We start from the raw sequence: 13,132 nt of genomic DNA on the forward strand, positions 1-13,132 counted from the left end.
ATATGTAGTTACTAATTCGTCAGAATTAACTGAAAAGTGAGCGTCGAGTAACCCCCCGTTATTCGTCTTGTGTCGCTTTAATTTGAGAATGCGAGATGTTGAACTAAGACTCGTAATTTTACGTAATAATACCGCACAAAAGTCCCATAACTGCCCGGAGCCAGTGGGACTATGTCATTAGAAAAACTAACCACGAAATGCGAATATGTGATGATTTTTATGAGCACGTGTTCCGACATCTTGATAATACATTCATTTTTTTTCTAAAAGTTTAAAAAAATAGGATACTTACCAATTCATTCGTTAAGGGCCTGCTGTCCCGTATTTAACCGGATTACGAATAATTTGAAGAGATTCTTTAAAAAAATGCAATATTTTATATCGGTACATTTTCTCCGTGTGCTTAAAATAAGAGTGGATATCATTTCGATTTGCACACAAAATCTTCACAAAAGAGCTTTTATGGTGTATTAAATGAATTAATTCAAATAACCACTTGAATAGGTTTGAATCGATTCACTACTGTAATTGAAGTTGACCAATGAGCAGACCTTAAAAAAAAATTAATTTGTACAAAAAATCTTCACAAAATACGGTGCGCATATGAGAAGTTCTTATAAAAATCCTACAAACATCTTCGAGGCAAATTTCTAAAAGCGTATTATTATTTAATGAAGGATCAGTAGACATGGATCAAAATATTTTGGAATCGAAAGGTGTTTTTTGAAAAGTGTAATCTAATGGTTATAATAATATTAAACCATTTATCAATGGTTTTTGAAAACGTATTATCATCGACAGAGCCGGACTCATATCCCTGAATAACCTGGTTGTATTTGATTTCCTCCTATTTTAATCAAATATGTAACTTCGAGCAATTACGGGGTAGTGGAATACAGAGCTAGCATAGGATCGAACCCGCGACCGACGCGACGCCGACGCCTGGTTAGGTGGGAACAAGACGCTTTTGACCACCCAGTCACTTTCGCATTCACATTTCGCTAATAATTGAATCATATGATCGATACAGTTACTAAAAAAATGCCACTATCGTTCGTAATTGCTCGATTAATTCAAGTCATTGATTATTGAAGTGCTACGGATACAGCTATTTAGATTACGAAATTGCTTCGATTTTGCGCAGAAGTCGATAACCTGCAAAAATACCCACTAGAAACTAAGTACCAACAGTTAACTTTCGCCTGCAATATATAATCAATGGCGATATTACTATAATGCTCGTAATTTGACAAATTACCATAAATTTATTACCATCGCGCAAGCAGTTAGAAATAATTTGAGGACCCACCTGCGTTATTAAATGTTGTAAATAAGGCGAAAACCTGTTGACAGATCAACAGTATCATTAAACGCGTAAAAACCTATATCTGCTTTTGGTCAAGGTCAAATCGCCTGCAGGAGAATGGAGGAAAATCACATGTAAATTAATTCACCGCAGATGAGCTCCGATTTGAATATTCTAGATTGAACAAGATATTTGGACAAATTCATTTTATTTTATTTAAATTTGGACAATCTTTAATGTTGGTTTAGTGAGTGCGAATTTAGGATTCAAAACAAATAATTATTTTCGATTTCTAGACAATACAATACATTGAAAATAGTGCAAAATAATAATTCGAAACCCTTTATTATCCAGAAAAATCCTTCTCCATATAATGCTCTTCCAGCCAAAAAATTCTTACTAATTTTGTTTTTAATTTGGAGGAACTACAGAACATTATTTAATAACAATTATTTGTTGGTTGATGTCGAAGAGCTTGCCTATTTTAAAAGATATTGCTCCCAAATCTCCCTTCCGATGATATATTGTTTTATTTGGCATCGTACAAGAATTCTATCTGACCGGAACCAGTTGTAATAAGAAATCACCAATTCACGAATTTAGCGGAGCTGATGGTGGAGAGAATAGATGGATGTTCAGGTTAGTTAACTAAATATATTCAACAATAATACAAGCAAAGTTTCGGTTTGTACGAGTTGTACGGTGATATTGTTCATATTCATATTTAAACCTAGTCTAAATTAAACACATTTAGGATCTACCATCTTGGTCCAGAGATCGTAACGCTTGCAACAAAACAACATATTCTGTGCCTCGATACGAAGGGATATCCCATTAGAATCGTTGTTCAACCACTCAACCATTTTTACAAATGAGAATTAGACATTGTTACGTTCCCTCTCACTTTTTTATTCGCGTGCTGGACTCCCCATATTATGCTTTTTGTGGTCTAGAAATGGGAACTTTAGATCGAATATTTTTTTGTTTTTTGTTGTCAAAATCATCTCTTCTATCTAGCCATACGAGTATATCTGAGATGGTTTTCCCTCCGTTCAACATCTCGTCTATTCTAAGTAGTCTGAACTCGACTCCGATCTTCCATAACATAATTATGAAGATTGTCCATTTAAATAAAGCGATATATAAATTCGCTTTCTTTTCTCCATAATTTGAAATGACGGCCTAAAACACACTTGAAGGGTGAAAGCCAGAAAAAGAATTTTATTTTATTTTTATAATCTATTGTTAGAATATCTTTCCTCTTTTGAAGTGCACATTAATCCATTGCATTATATTTAGAACAGGTTGTATTTAAACGCGATTTATGTAGTTCATATTAGATCTGCAGATATCCATGTATTCATTATGAAAGACATCAAAGACAGCCTTACCAATAAAAAATCACTTCAAAACTGTTAAACGGTGTTTTTGTTCCATACTGTAGAATTTCTATTTCGAATTAAACAACAAAAAGTTTCCCTAACTGCGCTGCGAAAGAATAGACAACATTGCGTTTTGGCAAACTTATGCGCATGCGCTACTCTTACGCATGCGCCATGCCCGTCAGTTATGACGCAAAGTGACAGTTTTGATTTTTTATTAGTAATGCGAGATCAATGCGTGACCAATTCACTATTATATTATTGTAATTCAAAATCTTTACTATTATTTGTGTTATTTTTCGTCAGTTTTAATTAATTAATAATGTCATGTAGTGTATATAGTTTCATTTTATCGAAAAAGCGATATTGTTTCGGACATAATATTTTTTTATTAACTTTTTTGCGTGAATTCAATAAAACTTCCATGAAAGTGATGTAAGTGTTTGTAAGTACAAATTCAAAAAAATCTAAATTGATTTTGTGCCAAAATGGATCCAAAATGTGAGATTTTTTTGGTTATTCTCTAGGAATCATTTTTATAATTTTTAAATTTTATGTACGAGATAAAAGGGAAGTGACAGTTTTCTTGCAAATTCTTTTAACAAAATAACTCTGTTTTGAAAAATTTCAATTCTATGAAAATTTTCGACGTTTTAATAAAAAAATGTTTATGGAAAGTTTTTTTTTATAAAAATTTGATATTTGTTTGAAATTAAAATATGACATTTTTTAAATACTAAAGTATATTTCAAATAAATAAATCTAAGAGGTAATTTTATATAATTTCTAACATGGAACTCTTTTACCCCCTTTTTAAAATGAAAAAAATACCTTCGAAAAATTCTGAAATTCGATGAGAAATTATTATTACTTCAAGTTTCTAAAACAGACAGACAACCCTCTTTGTCTGGATAAGCAATGTATATATTTTTCATGTTATATATTTTTTAATGAACCATTTTATGTCAGTTTCTATTTTACGTTTCGATTAATAAGGTTTTCACGGTGACCGGGTAAATCATCACAATGATAATTCATCACATCTTTAAAAGTTATATAAAGTCATGGAAAGTGATGAAACAAAAACTTTATTAACTGGGTTAAGTAGGTTAGGTTAGGTTTAAATTTTTTTTTCATCGTTTCTAATGCCTTTATATCACTTTTTAAAAGTGTGTTGAATTGTCACTGTGTTGAGTTATCTTGGAACCGATTTTCACATACAGGGTCGTCGGTCGTTTATCAAGTGATTACAATTTTCACTGCGTGTTTTAGTAGGCCTGTAAATATTTAATATTTACGATTACCTATAATGGACTCCGCTTTTCAGCAATGTTTTTTTCCAGGTTAATTGTTAAAAAAATAAAGTAGATTCACGAGCTTCAAAATATGATTCTCTGTTCCCTTTGTTCATATTTTTAATCGACGATCCCAACAACGCCCTTTACGAGAACAGTAAGGCAAGTAAAAAAATAAAAATAAAACGGGGTTTCTCTACCAGGAATGTTGACCAAATCCAATCTTAAACAATCGCCGGTTAAATACAAGTCAATCGAATTATCATTAATTTAATATTCTAAAGTAGCCAGTCTTCACAATTATGTCCAGTGCGGCCAGATTGTGTCGGTAATTCATTTCACTTCACGCCAACTTAAACGAATCTTCTGAAAATGGTTTTCAAAGACAACCATTATAGTTGTTATCATTCAAAAACAATGTTTCAATTAATATCATTAGAAAAAATACAATTTAAAAGAAAAAGCACCAAATCAGGGGGCTTTTCTAGTTTTACATTCAAAATATATTTTTAATGGTGACGGGATAAATCATCAAAATTATAATTCATCATATCTTTAAAAAGTTATATAAAGTCATGGAAATTGATTAAACAAAAACTTTATTAACTGGGTTAAGTAGGTTAGGTTAGGTTAGGTTAAGTTAGGTTTAAATTTTTTTGTCATCGTTTTTAATGACTTTATATCACTTTTTAAATGTGTGTTGAATTGTCACTCTGTTGAGTTATCATTGAACCATTTTTAATATGTTGGACAAATTTCTTTTCAGATTATTGAGTAGATTAAAGAAATAAATTTTAGCTGAGTTTAGGATTTCCAAGTTGATTTAGTTTATTTTATGGTATTTTTAATGTCTTTTTTTTTAATTCTTTAAAAAGATTACATATTTTCAGACACTAGCGGTCCCGTGCAATAATGACGTTGTAGCCCGTTGGAACCGTTTCACAATGTACGGTTTTTCGACCTAATAATTATGAACGAAATATTAAAATTACACATTTTTTGTACAATGATCAGAATCAAAAAAAATAAATATTAAATATTCCAAACATTTTTAACGATATTCATGGTTTTTTAAAATAACCCATGCTGTGAGACTAAATAGAGTGATCAATCGAAGGAAAGGAGATGTGCTAGACGAATGTTGTGTAATTCGTCCTTTCTTGGTACGGCGAATCTACAAAACAAAAACAAAAATACGTTGAAGTTAGCGAAAGTAACTCTTTCGTTAAAAAAATATGTCACACTATGATAGGTAAGTACTTTAAAAAGTGTCAATAAAAAGGAACAAATAATGTATTGTCGAATGATTTGATACGCAAAATTGGAATAAGTTAATAATAAATTATATAATATATTATTATAATAATAAATTATTTATATTTGTGTTGGTGTTTAAACTTTATGCATATTGCGCATGCGTACAAAATACAGGAAATTTTGTCAGTGGAAATACCTTTATGAAACGTAAAATATTTCTGGAACTAGAAACAGAATAGCCGAAAAGACTATAAATAATTGTACCTATTTTAGTCCCAACTGCTCCCAACCGTCCACAGCCAGTTAGACGATGGCTTCCCCGATTGGAATATGTTGAGAGGCGGAGGTTAGTAGGAAGGAGAAGCAGATGGGGAAGAGGAAGATGTGAAAGTAGCTAAAACTTAGATTATAGATTGAATTGTATAATACGGTACAAACTCCATGCAAGAATTTGGTCGCAGCACATAGGGCCAATAAAGAAAAAATACTGTTTATTTCATAGACAACTTTTTTATTAATAGTCTCAAGTGGTTGGTTTAAAAAAGTGGTTGTAGATATAAATCTATAATAGAAATATGAATATAGATTTTTTAAATATTTATGTTGAGAGGAGTTCTACCGAGCCGAACCCTCTGATATGAAAATATCTGGAGTCGGTGAATTATTTTCCCATTTGATCTCTGGTGAGTTGACGTGTTGTTCTTGTATTGTTTTGTATTTATTTTGCTTATATAATGCTAACTAACTAACTAACTAACCATCACGCCGTTTCCCCGCAGGAGTAGGCAGAGAGGACGGACCGCCAAACAACTCGGTCTTGGCACACTCTCCTTGCCTCATTCACATTCATACATCGTCTCATACATATTCTTCTATTGTTCTGACTCTTGACATGGCCCGACTCAAGTATCTGATTCACTTGGTCGTGCCATGTCTTCCTCGAGCGTCCCCGACTTCTGCTACCATTCACATTTGGATCGTATATTCTCCTTACACTCCTTTCTTCGCTCATTCGCTCTACATACCCAAACCATCTGAGCGTCCCTTTCTTGATCTTACTCATTACGCTTACATCAGCCTTGCACTCTTTGCGGATATCCACATTCCTCACACGATCATACATGGTTTTACCACACATACGCCTCAGGGATCTCATTTCAACAGCATTCAATCTACTTTCATCCTTTCTTTGCCAGTTCCATGCCTCACTTCCATACATCAGGGTAGGTACCAGCACTCCATTGTGGACTGCTAACTTCGCTTCTTTGGACAATTGACTAGATGATCATTTGTGGAAAAGTGTGTGGAAGGGTTTATTTTTTCCTATGGGGAAGATTTAACACGGACACAAAGTCGGAAAAATGAGACATAACATTATTCACAAACCATCAGAGAAATATTCTTTTATGGACCTCTTGTAATTGATAAGTTCGCAATTGAAAATATCCACCTTGAATAATACGCTATCATAATTATTGCATCTGTTCAGGCAAGAATTCGGCTTAGCGTTCGTTTTGCATTGATCCACCCTGAACAGGACAGAAGAGCCTGTTGGAATGCGCAGGTATATTGAATTGAATCTTATTTAGCAACTCAGGGCATTTAATATTATTGTTAACTACTTTATACAGGAATAGTCCATCATTATGATGCCTCCGTACACTCAATGAAACAATTTTAAAGTGTGAAGCTGCCTCTGCATAATTATTAAATCTTACAAATGACTTGTAACAAATAATTTGGCAAAGATTTACATTCATGCTAGCTCTAAAAATTTCAATTAGCGATGGGTCATGACTCATTTTAATAAGAGCCACTGTACCAGCTTAATATTTTCGTACGGGTCGAGGAGTTGACTCAACTAAGTACCAGCTCCCAGAGTACGCCGCCTTGTACGATGAGAAAAACAATGTTAGGTAGTTAGTACGTATAGGTACATATGTCCAATCTATATGTTGGGTTTTCAGACCCCATTCATGTATCTAAGTACGTAATAAAAATTAATACTTGATTAATTTTAGTTGCGCTATTTCACTAAAATATTTCCCGATTAAGAAAAGTAACCGTTAAATTGAACCGTGCTACGTTTTACCGGGAGCCGTACGAATACGAATAGAAAGAACTAGCTCAATTGTGCGACTCGTTCATGAACGACTCATCACTAATTCTCTTGGCGAAAATAAAATATTCATTAATTAATTACTTACCTGTACTTCAAGGCCACACACACGTTAAAGGGATTAATGTGCAAGAAACACATTCAGTCGTTATCCGCTTGCGAAATTAAATTAATCAGTATTTCCTTATAATTATTATTATCTTTTGTTAACTGTGGCAATGGGCGAATGCCACACCTTCCAACACACGATAATGCATTATACAGGGTGTATCGGCAAGTACCCGACAAACTTTAACCAGCTACTCCTCAGCACATTTGGAGTAAAAAATGTTATGGGCGCTTTGCTGTCCGGTAAAATTTTTTTTCCATTAAAAACAAAAAATAAGTAAAAAAATCCACACTCCGTCACTGTCATTTGCTTTGAATCTCGCGTTCAACAGCTGTTATTAGCAAGCGTGTCAAAAAGTGTCATCGCTCTTTCGTACACACTAAATAATAATAGTTAAAAATGAGACGAATGGTGCCGTGCCATTTCGTTGTGATTGTAAAAGCGCGCCAACGTAGGTACGTACGTACATTATTCAACGAAACTCGAACAAAATATTGCCAGACGGGTTTTCAAACTTTGACAAAGGATAAAACAATGGTGACATGTGGTGAAAATATGAATAATAAATTTCTTATTAAAAGTGCCCATAACATTTTTTACTCCAAATGTGCTAAGGAATAGCTGGTTAAAGTTTGTCGGGTACCTGCCGATACACCCTGTATATCTGTGTGTTAACATTCACGTGTAGGTATAACCAATGCAAATAACGAAGGTATCAAGTGGTTAGTTTAATTGCATCCGGGAATATTTTTACGTAATTTTAGGAAGAAGTTATATAATCTTGTAATTATGTTTGCCCTTGTCGGAAAGTTTTCTTCTATTGAATATTAATTATCTTATAAAACAGAAAAACTGTGTTACTTCCAAAATCACGACACATCAATGCTCCCAATCCTATATTATAACACTTAACAGTGGCGTAGTTGCAGCAATCACTTATGGGGTTTCAACCCTGAGGGAGGGCAAGGGAAAAGGGGGGCTATATAATAATAATAATAATATCTTTATTCAATAAATTTGCAACTATGAACATGTAAATATCTAGAATACATAAAAAATTACAAAAAGTTGAGGGTTCTTATTAAATGTCAATGTTTATCATAGCCCGCCTCACTAGGCTTAGCCTGTGTTGAGGCAGCTATCTACCAAGTTTATTTATAGTACTATAACGTACCTACATGCCTTTGACTTATAAATCCTAATTATAAATGCTAATATTTTAACGAAAAATACTCCAGTTTATAACCAAGTCACGTTTTTTTAATATTCCAACAATAATGTAATTATTCTGCAATTAATTAACCTGGTACTTTTGATGATTATTTTATTTTTGGAATAACTTAATGAGTAAATCTCAAATTCTAACATTTAATTTTTGAAGACAATATTAACGATTCCTAAACGAAAATTTGATACAGAAAAATCAAGGAAAAGCAAGGGTCCTGGGTCCTGAGTCCCAGATGCGACCGTATGTTTTTTCTGTTTCAAATTTTCGTTTAGTAATCCATAACTTTTGGTGATACCTATTTTTATTAATTATTTTTTTCTAAAGAAAAACAAACATTCCCGGTTTACGATTAACCTGACAATGTTTGAAAATCTTCTACTACCACCTCAGTGAGCGGAAAATGTTGCTTGTATTGTGATGGAGGACTTAGCCAGCCGAGGAATTGAACACACTACGCCTGGGTGGAACCGAAACGCGATGTCAACTCAGCCACTGACCTATTCCTATTTATAAAAAAACTTCATTCCAAAATACAGTGGTAAATTCCAGAACTTGCCTGTCTTTGATGTACCATGTACATACTTACAACCTGCTGCCCATTATTTTTGAACTTATTTTACTTAGTAATTATTTTGGCTTTCTGCAGCTTTTTGGCGAGGTAAAATGGTACGATCCAAGACGGTAGCCATCTTAACAGTATTGACCGGACACGAAATACGAAAACAAATTTATAGACAGGGAAAATGCCAAGTGCTCGAGTTAAAACAGGACTTCAAAACAACTAGAACCTAACTGCACATAAAATATGTGGTGCTAACCTAACCTAACTTAAATCTCCTAAAATATTTGTTCTGAACATTTCTGAATTTTCCGTTCGAAATTGAAATGTCAATACTCGACGATAGTATTAAGTATCATTTTTAAATACATCTGTTTGAATTTTACATTTTTTTTCGGAAATGAATGAATGCAAATCGTGAAAGCAAAAATTAACCTATTTCGAGACATCCGATCGAGTTGAAACTCGGCAGATAGATTTGTTGTCTATGACAATGCATTTTGTAAGCTTTTGGTGTCACGCATGCTCACAAACGCGCACACACACGCAATTATCTAAAATTGGATTACATCATATAAAATTACAGCAGTTGATATTCGAAATAAATGTCGGTACCATCTAATTAGGATTTGGCTTGAGTGGCACACATTTGCGCAATATGGCACTCATTTTAGTCAATCCCTGAGGAAGAATCCTCAGTTAAACCAAAAAAAGTTGTGAATTTTTAAATACATCTACTAATAAAAGTAGAAGTATTATCATAAAACAAAACTATTGTTTTTACTGGTTGATTTTAGTTTTCAATTGTGTTTTACTTAACTTTGTAGTTACTTCTTAAGTGTAAAGGACATTTAATGTATTTGTTAAAATCTAATGGCAAATGCACAATAGAAATAGAATAATGACTAAAATGACATTCAGCGTCAAACATTGTTTTCAAATGACGAAGTACAATATACAGTGACTAATTAATTCAAAGCGACTTTACTATCGCAAAGTACCTACCTAACATGTGTGATTTCGCGATGGCAACTAGTTCTATTACGCAGAGCTACAATTTATAAGATTAAATCATTCTAAGGTATTTAGCTTATACATGGTATCCGGAAACTCGTAGTACAAGTGGGACTCTGTTGAATCTACACTACATTTGGTAGGTACCATAATATTGAAAAAAATGATAATATGAAAGTCTAAATAAACACGATGGTTTTACACTTGTAAAAAGAATCTTTACTGAACGTAGTCAAAAGCCATCTAGTCAAAGTGGGGATGGCTCAATGACCAAAGAAAATACCCTGGATTGATTGAATCACATACTGGATGAAGCAGATTTTCGAAAACAGAAACGGAACGCACAAACAAATTTAAGTCTATTTAAAACAGTACGTCACTACATACGCCCATTCAATAATTATTGATCATTATTAGATTTTCCTTTTAACGCAAATTAAGAGGGAAATTACCACAGTTCACCAACCCCTGGGTTAGATTGGAGTGACAGATACTTTCAGTATCGCCCTGTTGTAAGACCACCATTCAGAATTGAAAAGTTGTTTGAAATGGTGACCAGGTCTGAATAGCCAGGTACTCCCTCAACCGGCAACTTTAAGGAATGCTGCTTAGCATCTAGTAGAAACTAGAAACTATAAATTACAGAAAAAATAAAATTATCAGATGTTAGAATAGCCTAATTACATTCAAAATATTAACCAGAACTAGTTGATTGAAAATTATTTTTAATTGCAACAATAATATCAGGACTTACACATTTACATACACGCTTGTACCTAGATTTCAGAAATTGTAGATTTGTCCAACCGCACGAAATATAGTTACAAGAAGGTTATAATAAATGCTGATATGATTTAAAATTGTACTGTATGTAAAATTGTAATGTAACTGGAATGAATGTTTTGTTGTACAATAAAAAAAAATAAAAATAAAATAAAATAAAAAATAACATACCTCAATAATAATAAAATATCTGGAGTCGGTGAATTATTTTCCCATTTGATCTCTGGTGAGTTGACGTGTTGTTATTTTATTGTTTTGTATTTATTATGCTTATATAATGCACTTGCATAATGTGGATTTACTAGATGATCATTTGTGGAAAAGTGTGTGGAAGGGTTTAGTTTTTCCTGTGGGGAAGATTTAACCCCGATATTTAGTCGGAATAAATAAACTAAAATAATAATAATTAGCATATACTATTTTTCTGTACAGTTCTATATAATTTTTATGGCGAATGTTTCTTCATGATTACTATTCCACTAAATTATTAAGTAAATCACATGTTTGTAAACGCCAGTATAATATATATATATATATATATATATATATATATATATATATATATTTTTTTTTAAAAGAAAGACAAACATTCCCAGGTTACGAATAACCCAACAATGTTTGAAAATCTCCTACTACCACCACAGAAAGCCGAAAATGTTGCTTGTGTTGTGATGGAGGACTTAGCCAGCCGAGGAATCGAACACGCGACGCTAATATAAATAAACTCTTTTGATGAATGTAGCTGCATGTCGCTATACACTATACCCTCTGTCAAATTGAATGATAATTTAGATTGTTTACTCAAGTTTTGAGTACTAAGGACCGGTATATCAATTAATATTTTCCTCGCTTGGTTGCTGTGACGAGCTTTGCATATAATCAGTATAGGTAAGGTAGTAAGCATAGGTATACATCACCATTAATAATAAACGTATGGTCTGTGATTTTAATGCAGGAACGTGCTTGTTTCAAAATGTCTAGAACAGTTGCTTATTTTTTATGCTAGTTTAATAAGATCACCTGCCGATCATATATAATCAATCAACAACAATCCCTTGCATGGAGCCATAAGCGAGAAACAAATTCTTAAATAGTGTTTGTTTTGCCGGAGTCAGAGTATTATTCACGAAATTACAACCAACTAACCATTGAAAACAAACAAGTTATAATACTAAACTTTTAAAATCCGTTTTATACCTACCAGACTGTTAGATTAAATAACACCCATATATAATCTTCATCGATAACTAAATTCTTCGACTTTCCTCATCGCTCGATGAAGCTCCTACTTATAAAAGATGTCAATTGAAGGTAACTTCTTCTAACACATCGAAAACACTTATTTTATGGTAACATTTTAAGAACCCTGAAGAAGTGAGCATTGCTTACGAAGCATGTCGGTTGTTATTACAATAAAAGTGATTATAACTAAGTTTTGATCATTTTTTAATTGAACATAAACTTGTAAAGGTCAACTTTCACAGATGGGCCACTGGAACTACTCATTTGTGACTTAGTAAGGACTAGCTGACGTGTACCTGGCGTTGCCCGAATAATCTCTACTTTATATAAATATAATATGCATGAATTCTATACAGGGTGTACCGGCACGTACCCGACAAACTTTAACCAGCTATTCCTTAGCATATTTGGAGTAAAAATTCTTATGTGCACTTTGCTCTCCGGTAACGTTTTTTTTTAATAAAAAATTTACTATTCATATTTTCACCACATGTCTCCACTGTTTTATCCTTTGTCAAAGTTTGAAAACCCATCTGGCAATATTTTATTCGAATTCCGTTGAATAATGTACGTGTGTACCTATATTGGCGCACTTTTACAATCACAACGAAATGGCACGGCACCATTCGTCTCATTTTTAACTATTATTATTTAGTGTGTGCGAAAGAGCGAAGACGCTTTTTGACATACTTGCTTATAACAGCTGTTGAACACGAAACGCAATGCCAATGACAGTGATGTAGTGTGGAAATTTTATTTTTTTTTGTTTTTAATTGAAAAAAAAATGTTACCGGACAGCAAAGTGCCCATAACATTTTTTACTTCAAATGTGCTGAGG

General features: G+C 33.0%; 1 protein-coding gene across 2 annotated transcripts in view; it reads right to left on the reverse strand.

Annotated features, from left to right (window-relative positions):
* LOC149422628 (facilitated trehalose transporter Tret1-like) overlaps positions 1–13,132 on the reverse strand; it is a 99,798-nt gene that overhangs the window by 46,456 nt on the left and 40,210 nt on the right. The gene's annotated exons all lie outside the window — the stretch shown is intronic.

This window comes from Hesperophylax consimilis, chromosome 7 (genome assembly GCF_061612785.1).
Source record: "Hesperophylax consimilis isolate HC1 chromosome 7, BYU_Hcon_1.0, whole genome shotgun sequence".
Classification (NCBI taxonomy): Eukaryota; Metazoa; Arthropoda; class Insecta; order Trichoptera; family Limnephilidae; genus Hesperophylax; species Hesperophylax consimilis.